Genomic DNA, 19,149 nt, shown 5'->3' with positions numbered 1-19,149 from the left:
ATATAAGCCAAACGAGATAATTGGGTCGGGGGAGGGGAGGAGGGAGGCTCGGAGGTCACGTCAGTATTCAAACACACCACAGAAAGGCTTTTCCGTGCTCTAACTTCTGCAGTATTCACCGTCACCTAATCCAGATGTCCATCCAGGCGTTAAATGGAGTTGGAGGTCTTTTAACCTCAAACCATCTGCCGCATCATTCATTATACCTAGAAACCAAACCACAGAGCGGGGCTTAATAAATATTTGTCATGGGCGATGAAGACTTCACCAGGACAGTTACACAGCTTTTGTCCTCTCTGGAGATGGCGGGCACCTGCGGTGCCTTCCTATGCCGGCCTCTCAGCCTGCAGGACTCCTGGACTCTGACTTAATGAGGAAAAGGAAGGCAGGACTCATGAGGCAGCCTGCGCTTGTTAGCAATTATTGCTTTCTGCTCTTTGTATTAGAAAATCGTGTGCTTGGAATGAAGGCCTGAGCACCTGCAGAATAAAGGCCAGGTGTGGCCAGTAGCTGACCACCCCCCCCCCTTGACAGTCAGCCGTGGGGGTCAGCAGACATTTAGGCCAATGGTGAGGGTTTGGTGGCGAGACATTCTGAGCAGCTAGCAAAAATATTAGTAATCTAAGTTTATCTATTTGTATAAATGATTTTTATGTTAAAAAAAAAACCAGGAAGCTTAACATGGAACAATGGTTCTTCACCTTCCTAATGTCGTGACCCTTTAATATAGCCCCTCATACTGTGGTGACTCCAATCATAAAATTGTTTTGGTTGCTGCCCCATAACCATAACTGTTATTTTGCTACTATTTTGGATCACAATGTAAATATCTGATAGGCAGGATTACTGATATGACCCCTGTGGAAGGGTAGGTCAACCCCCCCCCCAACAAAGAGGTCATGACCCACAGGTTGAGAACCACTGACCTACAGGCACAAATAATTTTGTCACCAAGAATTTGAAGAAAGGAACTGAAGCTTATGGAGTCTCCGCTGGAGCACCAGGTGCTGTAACAGACCCTTGTACCTTCTGACTCTTTCACCTTCACAACGACCCGACAAGGTTGATGATGGATAGAAGCTGGCCCTTTAGGATCTAGAGACAACAAATTGAAGGGCCCACAGAAAAGGAGGTCAAGACTGGCCTGACATGTCCAACACCCGAGACTAAAAGGTTTAGCAACAGTCTTAAAGTCTTGAAATTTTTTCAAAAATATGCATGTGTATATAAAAACACTTTAAAAACATAAGAAGGATTGCAAGGATCTACATTAATATGACATCTTAATACATTGTTCTGTGCTGTCATGGCTTACATCTTACAAACATCATCACAGAATCTAAATTTTTCTTTTGCAAAAAGCAAGTACGCTTATATGTGAATGTATATGTATACATCTTTTTACATACTAACTCCTCAATGTCCTTGGGGACTGGTTCCAAAGCCTCTGAAGGATATCCAAGCCCTTCATTTAAAATGTCACCGTATCTGCACACAGACTGCCAACACGCTCCACATACAAACCATCTCTGCATTACATATGCTAACTATGTAAATAGTTGGAGACGGTATTGCTTATGGAATAACGACAAAAGTAGCTCGGGCAGCTTCCATATGGATGCAACTTTTTCCTGGATGTTTTTCATGTTTCAGATCAAATCCAGGGCCTCACTCATGCTAAACAAATACTCTGCCTCTCAGTTACAGATGTGTCCTAAGTATTTTCAAATTGAGGTGGGGAGAATCTGCATATATGGAACCCATGGTGACAGAGAGAGAGTGTGCGTGTGCGTGTGTGTGTGTGTGTGTGTGTGTGTGCGTATGTCTAAACATGACTCTCAAAAAATATAAGCCAATGATACATTTTTCCTCCCTACAAAGAGATTGTAAATTGCCTTTATACAATTCTTTGTACTTCTTTGTAACTTTTAAAAATGGAGTGAGGCAAATAGCATAAAATATCTTGGGGTAACTCTGACCAAGGATGTGAAACATCTATTTGACAAGAACTTTAAATCTTTGAAGAAAGAAATTGAAGAGGACACCAGAAAATGGAAAGATCTTCCTTGCTCCTGGATTGGGAGGATCAACATAGTAAAAATGGCAATTCTACCAAAAGCAATCTATAGATTCAATGCAATCCCCATCAAAATCCCATCAAAATTCTTCACAGATGTGGAGAAGACAATAATCAACTTTATATGGAAAAACAAAAAACCCAGGATAGCCAAAACAATCTTATACAACAAAGGAGCGTCTGGAGGCATTACCATCCCTGACTTCAAACTCTACTACAGAGCTACAGTATTGAAAACAGCTTGGTATTGGCATAAAAACAGAGAGGTCGACCAATGGAATCGAATAGAAGACCCTGACATTAACCCACAAACCTATGAACACCTGATTTTTGATAAAGGAGCTAAAAGTATACAATGGAAAAAAGAGAGCATCTTCAACAAATTGTGCTGGCAAAACTGGATGTCAACCTGTAGAAGAATGAAAATAGATCCATATCTATCACCATGCACAAAACTCAAGTCCAAATGGATTAAAGACCTCAATATCAGTCTGAACACACTAAACCTGATAGAAGAGAAAGTGGGAAGTACTCTACAACACATGGGCACAGGAGACCACTTCTTACATACAACCCCAGCAGCACAGACATTGAGGACCTCATTGAATAAATGGGACCTCCTGAGACTAAGAAGCTTCTGTAAAGCAAAGGACACTGTCGCTAAGACAAAAAGGCAACCCACTTACTGGGAGAAGATCTTCACCAACCCCGCAACTGACAAAGGTCTGATCTCCAAAATATATAAAGAACTCAAGAAACTAGACTGTAAAAGGCTAACCAACCCAATTATAAAATGGGGCATTGAGCTGAACAGAGAATTCTCAACAGAAGAACTTCAAATGGCCAAAAGACACTTAAGGTCATGCTCAACTTCCTTAGCGATCAGGGAAATGCAAATCAAGACAACTTTAAGATACCATCTTACACCTGTCAGAATGGCAAAAATCAAAAACACCAATGATAGCCTTTGTTGGAGAGGTTGTGGAGAAAGGGGTACACTCATCCATTGCTGGTGGGAATGCAAACTTGTGCAACCACTTTGGAAAGCAGTGTGGCGGTTTCTCAGGAAATTCGGGATCAACTTACCCCTGGACCCCGCAATACCACTCTTGGGAATATACCCAAGAGAGGCCTTATCATACAACAAAAGTATATGCTCTACTATGTTCATAGCAGCATTGTTTGTCATAGCCAGAACCTGGAAACAACCTAGATGCCCTTCAATGGAAGAATGGATGAAGAAAGTATGGAATATATACATATTAGAGTATTACTCAGCAGTAAGAAACAAGGACTTCTTGAATTTTGCATACAAATGGATGGAAATAGAAAACACTATCCTGAGTGAGGTAAGCCAGACACAAAAAGAGGAACATGGGATGTACTCACTCATATTTGGTTTCTAGCCATAAACCAAGGACATTGAGCCTATAATTAGTGATCCTAGAGAAGCTAAATAAGGAGAACCCAAAGAAAAACATATAGGCATCCTCCTGAATATTAACCTTCAGCAAGCGATGAAAGGAGACAGAGACAGAGACCCACATTGGAGCACAGGACTGAATTCTCAAGGTCCAAATCAGGAGCAGAAGGAGAGAGAGCACGAGCAAGGAACTCAGGACCATGAGGGGTGCACCCACACACTGAGACAATGGGGATGTTCTACTGGGAACTCACCAAGACCAGCTGGCCTGGGTCTGGAAAAGCCTGGGATAAAACCGGACTCTCTGAACATAACGGTCAATGAGGACTACTGAGAACTCAAGAACAATGGCACTGGGTTTCTGATCCTACTGCACGTACTGGCTTTGTGGGAGCCTAGGCAGTTTGGATGCTCAACTTACTAGACCTGGATGGAGGTGGGGGGTTCCTTGGACTTCCCACAGGACAGGGAACCCTGATTGCTTTTCGGGCTGAGGGGGGGGGGGGGGACTTAATTAGGGGAGGGGGAGGGAAATGGGAGGCGGTGGCTGGGAAGAGACAGAAATCTTTAATAAATAAATAAATTTAATAAAAAAAATAAAATAAAAATGGAGTGAGGGACTGAGGAAATAGCTGTCATGGTAAAATGATGATAGATGGTAAAATAATTGCCACATACCACCAGGACCTGAGTTCAACCCCTAGCATTCATGTAAAGAGTCAGGCATGCTGGTAATCCCAGTGCTTAGTACATGGAGACAGAGGGATCCTGGGGTTCACTGGCCAGCCAGTGTGTCCTGCTTGGAGAGTTCCAGGCCAGTGAAAGACTGTCTCGAAAAACAAGGTAAATGGCTCCTGAGGAATGACATCCAAGGCATTCCTCTGACTTACACACACACACACACACACACACACACACACACACACACACACAGATATTATACGCATAAACCACCTTTTCAATTAAAATTATCAAGCTTAAAAATGCAATATAAAACCAAGCAAATCAGAACAATGGAGATGTAAGCTTTTTGCCCTTGATGAGTTTGCTCCTATTCACTTTCTCTAAACGCATATGCAATCTAATCTTCAGGAAATTCATTTCTTCGTCTACCCATTCACTCAGCCAGGCAGTGTTTGCAGAGCGATAAATTACATATTGAAGCATCCTCCTGCATGGGGACTCTGCCCTTCTGGGTCACAGGAAGAAACGAAAGAGCTACAGTTATTGCTTGTGTCATGCTGTAGCTAAACTAATAAGTTGGAAGCATTAACCTGAGGGCACAGTAAAAAAATAAAATGTGAGATATTGGGGAAGATGTTAAATATGTAATCTGAGTAAAATTTGAGTTAAAACTTTGAATAAGTCTTAGATTTGCTTCTGTGAGTATCACCAACATAAATTCACTGTGTCAGATTTTTTTAAGTTCACAGAAAAATGTTAATGGTCACACATGCTTCCTGGCCAAGTGCTTCTACCCTGACCCTTCAAATCTGTGAAAGCCACATCAGTGAGAAAGTTTTTAATTATTTTAAAGCCATTCTGTAGCCTTTGAAAACCCCACAATGATTAAAGTCCTGTTTTTAAAAGATCTAACTACTCTTTCTTTTCACTCACCAACATAATATTAAAGCGTACAGTTTCTATAAAGAAGAACACTCTAATCTGTCCATTTCACACAGCATACCACCCAGTCCAGGCAAGAGCAGTTTCTTGCCCAAATGGATAACAAACTCCATAAGGAGCCTCTTTGATGCCCATCATCTTCTTGAAGTAGACTGGTCCTGCCAGAAGTAGACACATCTCACTGTTGAGAAAAGTCTAAGTTTTTAAAACATTTTAAATACCATATTCTGTAAGTCCTTCAAGTGTTGAAGATTACCTATCTAACTGAAATATAGCTCTGTATATCTAGAAAACCTAACTAACATGACTACAAGTTTGACTATTATAGATAACTATCTATTAGTCTGTAATTTTTAATATATATTATGCATTATATTTTTAAATGAGCTGTATGAACATAATACCTTAAACAAGAACAAAAATACATATATGCAGTGTAACAAAATCAACCTTAAATTTGTATCAATAGACCAAGATCCATGCTAATGCAAAGTATTCATCTCTATAGCATATCCCCCTTTAAATGAAAACAAACATTTATAAACAATCATTTGGGGAATTTGGGCATAGTTTTCTCCAAACTTCTTCCTGCTGTTTGCTGGGCAAATTATTTTTAGGGTTCAAGGAGACCTTTCAGAGGGTTTTGTTCCATCAAACTACATTAGCCTGGAAGGAATCCACAGGATTTCATCTTCTGTGGAAACAAAAGCAGAACCTGTTTTTCAAAGCAATATATCCTTAGACCCAAATAAGTCAAGATACCTTTAAAATATATATGTTGGTTTAACTTAGCAGCCCCCAGAATCAAATGTCTTTCTGCAGTCAAAAAATTCAAAGAAAACACAATAATTTACATAACCCAGATTCTCTGTGCATTTTCCATCTTTATGTGGCTTATTTTTTATTCCTTTAATCTATAACTGTCCATACTCTTTTTATTACTTTTATTGTCTCCTTAACTTTACTGCTTTTTATAACTGTCTATACTCTTTTTCCTATCTCTCCCCCGAGCCTACATACATTTTTTAAACACACTGTATCTTGTTTAGAGGTCTATTATGTCTGAATCTGTCCTTTTGTGTATCTGAAATCCTTTTCTGACAAGGAGCATTGTAAAATGGTAAGCAGTGTGGTTGTGGCAGCCCTGGCCTGGATGCTGGCTCCACCTCTCTTGACCTTCCAATATGGTGGAGGTACATTCATTGCTTCTCTGAACCATGCTCACTACCCCAGCTCCAGGGACACAGCCAGTCTACATCGTCATTAATCAAGTTGTAGCATGCTGCTCACAAACCCCATTTAAGTGCAGGACCTCCCAGAAGAGACAGAGTTCTTTCTACCAGCACAAACTGGAAAGCCACCATTTTTTTTAAGAAGCCACACAGTTTTTACTGCTAATGGTGAGTCAGGAAGCCTTCTCTTAGAGGAGCTGCACCTCTGCTCGTTGCCAGTGAACAGAGCCCATCTGAAAAAAAAAATGTGACTATCAAGAAGCTGTGCTTAACTCTGTTCTTTTGAGTCTAGAATTCCTTTCCAAACTTTCTCAGTTTTTATGTGGATGTAGTTGTCCCATGTTGGCATGCCATTTTGTAAACAGAGACTGCTCATTCATTTCCCAGCCACCCAGACTCGAATAATCACACAGAAACTATATTAATTACAACACTCCTCTGCCTATTAGCTCAGGCTTCTTATTAACTAACTCTTACTTCTTAAATTAACCCATTTCTACTAATCTGTGTATTACCAAGAGGCTGTGGCTTACCGGAAAGCTTCCAAGTGTCTGTCTCCTTCAGCAGCTACACGGTGTCTTCCTGACTCTGTCTACTCTCTCTTTATATCTCTTCCAGCCTGGCTATATTCTGTCCTGCTATAGGCCAAAGGAGCTTTATTCATCAACCAATAAAAGCAACACATATACAGACCAACATCCCACATCAAACCTGACCAAATACAAGCCTTTCTTTGGCTTACACTGCCAGGTCAGAGTCCATCATTGAGGGAAATCAGAGCAGGAACTCAAGCAGAAGCTGGAAGAAGAAGCCATTGAAGAACACTGCTTTCTGTCTTGCTTCCAGGTTCATGCTTCACTGGAGGTCTTTACAACTCAAGACTACCTACCCAAGGAACAGTATCACCACAGTAGGCTGGGCCCACCCACATAATTGACAATTAGCTAATTCCCCCATAGACATGCCCACAGGCCAGTCTTACCTGGGCAATTCCTCAATTGAGATTCCCATCTCAGATGACTCTGGGCTGTGTCAAGGGACAGTTAAAGGTAATTAGGATTAAGTAGCTATCCTGGAGCATGTGTGGCCCATGAGAAGGTTGGGCATACCTAATGCTGTACACTTCAGGCAGGTGTCAACACTAGTACTGCATCCCCACGGGGTCCAGGAATGTAGTACTTTGCAAAAGTGCCAATGGAAATAGGCACTTTTGCAAAGTACTTGATTCATAGAAATAACTCTCTCCCTTAAGGGTGCTGTTTATTTCAAAACACAGAAATAGCTTCACACTTCATTGCTCTGTAAGAAAGCCTGGGTTAATTGTATTTTGTTTGTACTTCAGTAATGTTTTTGTGCCTGTAGTTGTTGTATGAAGATGGCCCCTATAGACTCATATATTTGCATGCTTAGTCCGCAGTTGATGAACTGTTTGGAAAGAATTAGGAGATGTGGCCTTGTTGGAGGAGGTATGTCAGTGGGGGATCAGCTTTGACATTTCAAAAGTCCATTCCAGGCCCAGTGTCTCTCTCCTTTAGTTGTTGCCTGTGGATCAGGATGCAAAAGTCTCAGTTCCTATAGCTCCATACAATGCCTGTCTGTTTCCCACCGTAATGATAATGGGCTAACCTTCTACAACTGTAAGCCAGCCCCCAGTTGAATGCTTTCTTTTCTAAGACTTGCCTTGGTCATGGTGTCTCTTCACAGCAATAGGACAGTACCAAAGACAGTGCCTTTTATAGTCATTGTCTTGATATGGTTGACCTTTGATCTGGTTCTCATAAGCTTGTGTCTTTCCTGTTAGAGAAAGTGACAGAGACAAATCCAGGGAGAGGCAGACAAATAGACAGGGTGTATCATATCTTCTCCTGGAGAGGAATAGCTAATGAAGACATCCTCAAGTTTCCAAGGTCAGCTAGCCCCTATTATCCTCAGGTTGCCACTCAGCCAGAAGGTCCTGATACAGCTATGCACCTGTACTGGCTCCTAGGGGCTCCTTTGACTGGCGGGCATTGCATTGCCAGTTGTTAAATAGTTTTTCTATAACCCCTACTGGGCTGTTTCCTTGACATTTGGCTAACACTGGGGAACCAATTTTTCAAGGGCTCTGATATGAACATTAAGAAAGGAGATAACCAAAGAAAATAAGTTGTGAATTTGAATATATGCATAAGAATATCTTAAATATCTAGTATTCATTACCCCCTAAGGAGATGTTTAAAACCCTTTAGACAAGTTTCTCCTTTGAACAATCTGCCATTTCCATACACCAACACTACCAACTTTTGTGAGCCTTCTATACCTCATCAAAGTCAATCCTCTAGCAGGCATAAAAGGATCACTTTTTATGCCTTTCTTTCCCCTCTCTCAAAGGATAAAGAAGAAAACAGAATGTCTGAGAAATAGGAGAGTGTGGCCCCATCTGTCTCCTGTCTCCAATGCATTGTCCCTATAACACGTCTGTTGAAGATTTCCAAAGCCTTTTGAACACCGTGTACAGGTTATGCATTAATCAGCAGCCATTCCTAGACAGAGGGGGCCATTGTCCCTGGCCACAGACTGAAATTTTCTTGAGAAGTTAAATATATCACTGTGGCTCAAACCAAAGATAAAAAATAGCATGTACAATGCAGTGTTCTATAATAATACCTGTATTCAGCTTACTGTTTACCAAAGAATGGACCAAGAGTATAACACACTAAGAAAATCATGTAGACAGGTTTGCAATATTATTGACCCATGCGTAGTGTAGGATTTACAGACTTTAACTCCCAAACACTAAAAAGTCCATACATAACTTTAGTCTTCCTAAACTTAACTGCTAATGCCCTATTTCTCTTCCGATAACATTTCTTTATCTTACAGATTTATCTTTGTTTGTTTTTATATATTTGTATTAGTTGGTTTTTCTATTACTGTGATGAGACACCATGACCAAGGCAACTAATAGAAGGAAGGGTTTACTGGAGCTTATGGCTGTAGAGGGAGAAAGTCTGTCATGGCAGGGAAGCTGCAGGCATGGAGGCTGGAAGTAGAGAAAGCACCCTAGGACGGGCATGAGTCTTTACACTCTAGAGCCACACCTCCAGTAACATTGTCCTCTCAACCACACAACTTACTGGAAAGACAAACCATTTACACAGAAACCATCAGCAGCACTCAGAATTTTGCACGGACACATGAGTGTGTGAGCACTCCTCAGCACCAACCAGAGCCAGTTGTGAGTCTTAGAGGTCAGCTGGGATGGTAGCGAGAGCTCTTATCTAACCTGGAGATGGTTCCAAGTTCAATTTCCAAGAAGGAAAAGGGGGAGAGAGAGAAGGCGGGAGAGAAAGGAAACCCATGCAATATTCTGATAGATTGTGCCATCACAGTTTACTACTGTGAACACTGTTCTCAAGTGATGCCTTGTGTAGTGTCTAAGTGTGTGTGCCTAAGTTTTCGTGAATTTTAACGTTTTATAATAGATTTTCATGTACTAGGTGATAAAACATGCTATTCTCTACACATGTGCATTTATATCATACCTAACTCATCACTCTTTTTCAGTATTTCTATATATCAAATTCATCTGTGAGTTTCTACCAATTCACATACATTTTTTTTTTATAAAGGTTCACATAGGAGGGGCCATGCAGTTCAAAGGGACAAAATTCTAGTCCAGAGATACTGCTTCCCTGACCTTCCATGCTTTCTTACACACACACACACACACACACACACACACACACACACACACACGAAATCCGGCAAGACACCCAGAGTGACAGGATTTCCCCTTAAGGACTTCTCTTCCTGTCTTAGAAGAAAAGGCTCCTGTGAAACAGTAAACAAACCCCTTAGCAGAGAGAGAAAGAAAGGCCAGCCTCCTGCAGGGGGATAAATGCCCTGCTCTGCTCAGAGGTAGGACAGCCAGGGTGAAGGTATGCGGAAACAGGGTGTGGAAGTGCACGGGCATGGGCACGGGCGCGTGCACGCATGCGTGCACCCACACACACGCGCACACACAGAGAGAGAGAGACAGAGACAGAGAGAGACAGAGACAGAGAGAAATAGACAGAGACAGAGACAGAGAGACAGAGAACAGAGAGAGAGAGACAGAGAAGAGAGAGAGAGAGAGAGAGAGAGAGAGAGAGAGAGAGGTAAGCCTGTAATCCCAGGGGAAGAGGATGTGTGAGGATAAGAGTTCGGGTCATCCTTAACTATACAGTAAATTCAAGGTCAGCCTGAGATATATATGCATAAGACTCCACACGTGGAATTGGCTTGTGGTCTAGTTTAAGGTGGACAAAATGCATACACATAAATTAAACATATGCACCATTTTAGGAGACTATCCACCCAGCTAATAAAGAATAAAATGAGAATCTAAATAGGGTACACTGTTGGTTCTGCTGGTTGGTTACTGGTCGCACAGGCACTTCTTGGCTAAAGAAATAAGGGTGATTTTCCTGCCCAGTTTATTTTGCAACACCAACAGATCTCAAATAGGTTATTTTTTTCATAGCTCCTAAGCCTTAAACAGAGCTACTGAGACTAGGCTAGCCATGGTGGTGGCTGATCAATGTTCCGAAGAGAAAGGCAACTTACCAGGTAATTTATCTCACTAAGTCACCAGCTGAGCCCCATAGAAACCCATCTTGCTATTTTTCTAGGCATATTATTTTTTTCACTGAAAACAAATTTTTATTACAAATGAAGCTTTACCTTCATTTATTCATTCCAATGCGTATGAAATGAAACATAAAGTGTATATTTGAAATAAATTCAAATGCTTCTTATAAGTAGATACAAAGACTGTATTTAAAATAAATGGGGGTGTGGCCTATCTTGGGAGAACAGTTTCCCTCTGACATTCTTTAAAATTTCCAGTGCAAGTGATAAGTACAAGAACATGGACTTGGAGAACCTGCTAGCTCTTTAGAAGGACCATTCCGCATCCCCTGGCAAACCACAGTCTTAGTAACTGTCTCAAATTCTTTTTAGAATAAGACCAGCAGATATGAATGATCACAAATACACCTAGGAACTAAACACACCTAGGAGATATATAGAAACCTCAGAACTCCACCAGGAAACCATACTAAATCCAAGACTCCAGACAATCACTGCTGGTTCTTTCTACCTCTGCATTTTGCTTTAAGGGAGTATAACTCTTCTCTCAATCAAGATAAAACAGTAATCCTTCACAAGAGTTTGGCAGGGCCCCATGACAGCCTTTCCCAGAGAGACTTTCTCTCAGCTTTCACACTATTGTTGAGAGCCCCAGCCCGGGCCCTGCTGACACTGAAGGCAAAGTCCTATGTAATGCTTCCAACACTAAAGAAAATACTAAGAACCTATGTTCTGAAACCCTGCCTTCCCAGGAGGTTGTGAACTTGAGCAGACCAGTCCAAGGAGGTCTTGCAAATGAATAAGACTTGCAGCTAGTGGCAGGACTGCGGCAGGCTGTAGCTAGGTAGAGGCTGTGAATTTGAAAGTGTTCTTGTTCCAGATCACAAAGATCATGTTGGTGACAATGGGAGGTCTTGGGTTAGAGAGATGGGTTTGTGTGTGGATCTCTGTGCACGTGCATCTGGAGGCTGAGGCTGACAGAAGAGTTCCTCAACAACTCCCCACTTTATTCTTTGAGGCAGAGTCTCCCAGTGAACCCAGAGCTCATGGCTATGGTTACTCTTGCTCAGGACCCCATCACTGCAAGTCCAAGTGGCCTGCCCTGCCCACCCAGCATTTACATGGGATCAGGGGAGCTGAACTCCAATCCTACCACCTGCACAGGAAGTACTTAACCACTGAACAATCCTCTCTCAGCCCAGCATCTTGTTTCTGGGTTTTGTTGGATCGGTTGGTTGAGTGGGTGGGTATCTTGTTTTGATTCTTCTTTGCTTTGCTACTAAAATACATATCTATATGTATTTCAAAGCACCACTTATTGCTGATGTTGTTTAGGTTCTCTTTATACATCTAATGGCATTTTCTTTGTGCAGTTTAAAGTAATATTTAGTTTATAAAGATTCATGACAGTTAATGGATTCTGACAATTTTATTTTAGCAATATAAAATTTTCCATAACCCCATTTAATTTCCTCCTTAAGTTCTGCTTAGTCATGTTTATACTGCCCCTTGGTACCGCTTTCTTTTTATTATCATTATTTGCCTCTCTATTTACATTTAATTATTTGCCTCACTTTGTTTTAGCTTTTTTTTAAATAGCATAATGTTAGATTATTGGTTTTCATGGGTACTTTTGTGGTAGCTGTTGTTTTGTAATTTTTTTAACCCATTGTGAATTGGCTTCTCATATTTTAGTCTATATTTCCTAAGGGTAATTTGATTTTATGTCTTACTGTTGGCAGTTTTTTCACCATGTTTGTGTGGTTAGCTTTGACTTATATAGCATTGAATCCTCTCTTTCCTATGGTGATGCTACAAGATATTCTAGTAGATGCCTGAAAAAATTTAGTACTATACTATATATAGGATGTTTCTACTATACATACACACCTGTAGGGATGGCTAATATATACACCCTATAGCAATGTCTACTGCATGTATGCACCTGTGGCGATGTCTACTGTACACACACACCTGTAGAGCTGTCTACTGTACACACACCTGTGGCGATGTCTACTGTACACACACACCTGTGGTGATGTCTACTGTACACACACACACCTGTAGAGATGTCTACTGTACACGTACACCTGTGGAGATGTCTACTGTACATGCACACCTGTGGAGATGTCTACTGTACATGCATAGCTGTGGAGATGTCTATTGTACACACACAACTGTGGAGATGTCTACTGTGCATACACACCTGTGGAGATGTCTACTGTGCATACACACCTGTGGACATGTCTACTGTACATACACACCTGTGGAGATGTCTACTGTACACACACCTGTGGCAATGTCTACTGTATACACAACTGTGGAGATGTCTACTGTACACACACCTGTGGCAATGTCTACTGTATACACAACTGTGGAGATGTCTACTGTATACACACCTGTGGCAATGTCTACTGTACATACACACTTGTGGAGATGTCTACTGTACATGCAACCTGTGGAGATGTCTACTGTACACACACCTGTGGAGATGTCTACTGTACACGCACACCTGTGGAGATGTCTACTGTACATGCACGCCTGTGGAGATGTCTACTGTACATACACACCTGTGGAGATGTCTACTGTACATACACACCTGTGGAGATGTCTACTGTACACACACCTGTGGAGATGTCTACTGTACACGCACACCTGTGGAGATGTCTACTGTACATACACACCTGTGGAGATATCTACTGTACATACACACCTGTGGAGATGTCTACTGCACATACACACCTGTGGAGATATCTACTGTACATGCACACCTGTGAAGATGTCTACTGTACATACACACCTGTGGAGATGTCTACTGTACATGCACACCTGTGGCGATGTCTACTGTACATGCACACCTGTGGCGATGTCTACTGTACATACGCACCTGTGGAGATGTCTACTGTACATACACACCTATGGAGATGTCTACTGTACATGCACACCTGTGGAGATGTCTACTGTACATACACACCTATGGAGATGTCTACTGTACACACACCTGTGGCAATGTCTACTGTACATACACACCTATGGAGATGTCTACTGTGCATACAAACCTGTGGGGATGTCTACTGTGCATACACACCTGTGGAGATGTCTACTGTGCATACACACCTGTGGACATGTCTATTGTGCATACACACCTGTGGACATGTCTACTATGCATACACACCTGTGGAGGTGTCTACTGTGCATACACACCTGTGGACATGTCTACTGTGCATACACACCTGTGGAGATGTCTACTGTGCATACACACCTGTGGGGATGTCTACTGTGCATACACACCTGTGGAGGTGTCTACTGTGCATACACACCTATGGAGATGTGTACTGTGCATACACACCTGTGGAGATGTCTACTGTGCATACACACCTGTGGACATGTCTACTGTGCATACACACCTGTGGAGATGTCTACTGTGCATACACACCTGTGGGGATATCTACTGTGCATACACACCTGTGGAGATGTCTACTGTGCATACACACCTGTGGGGATGTCTACTGTACATGCACACCTGTGGAGATATCTACTGCACATACACACCTGTGGAGATGTCTACTGTACATACACACCTGTGGAGATGTCTACTGCGCATACACACCTGTGGACATGTCTACTGTGCATACACACCTGTGGAGATGTCTACTGTGCATACACACCTGTGGGGATGTCTACTGTGCATACACACCTGTGGAGATGTCTACTGTGCATACACACCTGTGGGGATGTCTACTGTACATGCACACCTGTGGAGATATCTACTGCACATACACACCTGTGGAGATGTCTACTGTACATACACACCTGTGGAGATGTCTACTGCACATACACACCTATGGAGATGTCTACTGTGCATACACACCTGTGGCAATGTCTACTGTACATACACACCTGTGGAGATGTCTACTGTGCATACACACCTGTGGACATGTCTACTGTGCATACACACCTGTGGAGATGTCTACTGTGCATACACACCTGTGGGGATGTCTACTGTGCATACACACCTGTGGGGATGTCTACTGTACATACACACCTGTGGAGATGTCTACTGCACATACACACCTATGGAGATGTCTACTGTGCATACACACCTGTGGCGATGTCTACTGTACATACACACCTGTGGAGATGTCTACTGTGCATACACACCTGTGGAGATGTCTACTGTGCATACACACCTGTGGAGATGTCTACTGTGCATACACACCTGTGGGGATGTCTACTGTGCATACACACCTGTGGAGATGTCTACTGTGCATACACACCTGTGGGGATGTCTACTGTGCATACACACCTGTGGAGATGTCTACTGTACATACACACCTGTGGAGGTGTCTACTGTACATACACACCTATGGAGATGTGTACTGTGCATACACACCTGTGGACATGTCTACTGTGCATTCACACCTGTGGAGATGTCTACTGTGCATACACACCTGTGGGGATGTCTACTGTGCATACACACCTGTGGAGATGTCTACTGTGCATACACACCTGTGGGGATGTCTACTGTGCATACACACCTGTGGAGATGTCTACTGTGCATACACACCTGTGGGAATGTCTACTGTGCATACACATGTTGTGATGAAGAGTGGCGGGCTGCTTCCTGCCATCTGGCTAACTTTACCCAAAATAATTACACACAAATTGTATTCTTTTAAACACTGCCTGGCCTATTAGTTCCAGCCTCTTATTGGATAATTCTCACATCTTGCTTTAACCCATATTTAGTAATCTTTGTAGCACCACGAGGTGGTGGCTTACCAGGAAAGATCCTAACCTGCATCCATCTCAGGTGGGAGAATCATGGCGACTGCCTGAGGCATCTGCCTCATTGCCTTCTACCCAGCATCCTGTTCTGTTTACTCTGCCTACCTAATTTTCTGTCCTATCAAAGGGCCAAGGCCGTTTCTTTATTAACCAATGAAAGTAACACATAGACAGATGACCCTCCTCCATCATACACACCAGTGGAGATGTTTATTGTGCATACACAGCTGTGGAGATGTCTACTGTACATACATGCATGTAGCGATGTCCACTAAATATAACACCTGTGGCAATGGGCACTCTCTTTTTTATTCATAGAAACTTCTTTGTCCCAACCTCCAGAGTTGCTATTCTTGCATGAGTGTGGGAATATTATTAAATATAATGAAGATTATCTGAACACAAACACTGTTACAGGGACAGTTAGTCTAAAAGCAAAAATATGCCCCTTAATACTGTTTTCTCCTCTTTCAGTGAATCATCTGTCTAGACTCTGTCACAAAGTAGTATGCCAGTCTCTCAGGCTGCTTCCAGTTCCACGTGGGCTTTTGCCTAAGTATCTTCTAATTTGTTTCCTATTTACTTCATACATATTCTTCCTTCTTTCCTTTACTTGAACGACGGAGTATTAAAGACTCCCAGCATGCAGTGCTGCTAAGGTCTGCAAGTCTCTTCTCCTAATTTGGACCATTAGTCATGGGGATTATATCTTACTTGCTTATTTGCCCCTTCATGAGGACTAGAGTCTGAATCCCTACAACCTTTGTAAATGACAGGTGGAAGTGGTAGCCCACCTGTAATCCCAGCCTCTGAAGGCAGGGATGGGACTGGAGCAAGCAGACTAGCAAAACTAGCTAACATATCCATGTCCTGTGGGCTCAATTGCAAGACTCCTCCTCAATGAACAAAGTCAAGAACAATAACTAAATACATCACTCACACACAGAGAAACAGAAAACAGACTGATGATTTTTTAATATTCTCAGTCTTTTCCTAGATCAGTGTTCTCAACCTGTGCGTCTCAACCCCTTTAGAGTCAAACGACCCTTTCACAGGAGTCACCTAAGACCGTTGGAAAAACCAGATATTTACATTATGACTCATAAGAGTAGAAAAATTACAGTTGTGAAATAACAACAAAAATAAATTTATGGTTGGGGTCACAAAAACAGGTCTAAAGGGTCGCAGTATAGGAAGGTTGAGAATCTCTAGCCTAGATGAAGAAAGACTGGAAGGAGGCATCTGGGAAATAGTAATGGATTTTTGCAACCTCCAGCACAAGAGATCATTTTCAAGAATTCTACCTGATCTTTTTCAAATTATACAAAATGCTGATTCTCTTGGTGAGAGGACAGGTGGTCGGGAACCGTGTGCTATCTCCTGCATGCCTCTTTTCAGGCAACCTGCTCGGAAACCAAAGCAAAGTTTTCTTATTTTCTGTCTCTTGCCCCGATTCCATCTGCTTTTAACTATATCCAGTCACTCTCGGATCCTTTAATTTGATTGTACCATGTACTAAATGTTTATGCCCTGCTCCAATTGAGATGATGTTGACATCATAACCACCCGAGATGATGGTCCTATGAAATTAGGGCCTTCTGGAGTTCACTAGGACAAAGACCTCATTAACGGAACCAGTGCTCTGAGAAGAGACTCTCACCCCCACCCCGCCCTGCTTATACCTTCCACTACGAGAAACCGCTGCTTATGATCCAGGAGGCCCTGGACAGACCCAGAAGCTGCCAGCATTTTGACCTCGGTCTCCCAACCTGTAAGGTATACACCTCTGCTGCTTATAAGCTACCCAGTCTCAGTGTTTTCTTACAGCAGCCTTGATGGGCTTGGAGAGATGTTGGGAGTGTCTATTGTCCTGGGCCTTCATATACATTTCAGTAAGAAACAAAGCAGAAGTCACCTGATCTAGTTATAGTCCTTTCTCCAACCACTGCTCCTCCAAGCTGTACAGCTGTCTCCATTTCACTCCCTACACACACACACACACCCCATTGCTGCCAGAAGATCTTTTTCCATCTGATTTTGATGTCAAAGATGTTTTTTAAAAAGATAATTTCTTGGGGCTGGAGAGATGGCTCAGATGTTAAGAGCACTGACTGCTCTTCCAGAAGTCCTGAGTTCAATTCCCAGCAACCAGATGGTGGCTCACAGCCATCTGTAATGAGATCTGGTGCCCTCTTCTGGTCTGCAGCAGACATGCAGACAGAATACTGTATATATAATTAATAAATAAATCTTTTTAAAAAACATAATTTCTCATGAAGTCAACCAATAGAGTGCCCGCCATTGGGTGCTGGTTGGACTTACTCATATGGCATAGTGGCCACCCACATATCAAGAAGTCTGAAGGGTGACTGGACACAGGCTCCGAGTCATGGGCCCAAGGAATGTGCGTGCTAAGGTCAGTTGCTGTGTGCTCTCCGGCTCCCTCTTTCCACCCAGGGAATTCATCCTGGCAGATGATCCTTCCGATAGGCCTGATAAGGGGTCTCATATACGAAAAATCATCACCCACAGCTGATGAGCTGGCTTAGCACGTAAAGAACGTAAAGACACACGCCATCAAGACTGACAACCTGAGTTCAACATCCAGGACCCATGTGACCCAAGAAAAGCAGTGATCCCACAAACTGTCCTCCAACCTACAGATTGTGACATGGCATTCACACACACACACACACACACACACACACACACACACACTAAATAAGTAAATAATAAATAAATTGGATTATAAAATTTTTACAAACAAATATCTCTAGGGCTAGAGAGATGGCTCTATGATTAAGAGCATTTGCCCCAATGGATGGAGCTAGAAAACATCATATTGAGTGAAGTAACCCAGACCCAGAAAGACAATTATCATATATACTCACTCATAAGTGGTTTTTAAACATAAAACAAAGAAAACCAGCCTACAAACCACAATTCCAGAGAACCTAGACAACAATGAGGACACTAAGAGAGACATACATGGATGTAATCTACATGGGAAGTAGAAAAAGACAAGATCTCCTGAGTAAATTGGGAACATGGGGACCTTAAGAGTGGGTTGAAGAGGTGGGAGGGAGAGAAGCAGGACGGGAGCAGAAAAAAATGTAGAGCTCAATAAAAATCAATGATAGATAGATAGATAGATAGATAGATAGATAGATAGATAAAAGAACATTTGCCCCTGCTCTGGCTGACCTGAGTTCAGCTCCTGGGACCTATTAAACAGCTCATGATCACCTATAACTCCAGCTCCAGGGGACCCAATATCCCCTTCTGGCCTCCATGAACACTGGTACACATGGCATTCATGCCCAAACACACACACGTAAGTAAAAACTGAAAATATTAAAAATAAAGCTCATTGCCATTTGCCCTTTGAGCAC

The sequence above is a fragment of the Microtus oregoni genome, unplaced genomic scaffold (assembly GCF_018167655.1).
Source record: "Microtus oregoni isolate MIOR12 unplaced genomic scaffold, Mior012 000014F_ref0000157, whole genome shotgun sequence".
In the NCBI taxonomy this organism is placed as follows: domain Eukaryota; kingdom Metazoa; phylum Chordata; class Mammalia; order Rodentia; family Cricetidae; genus Microtus; species Microtus oregoni.
This window is presented reverse-complemented; position numbering follows the sequence as displayed.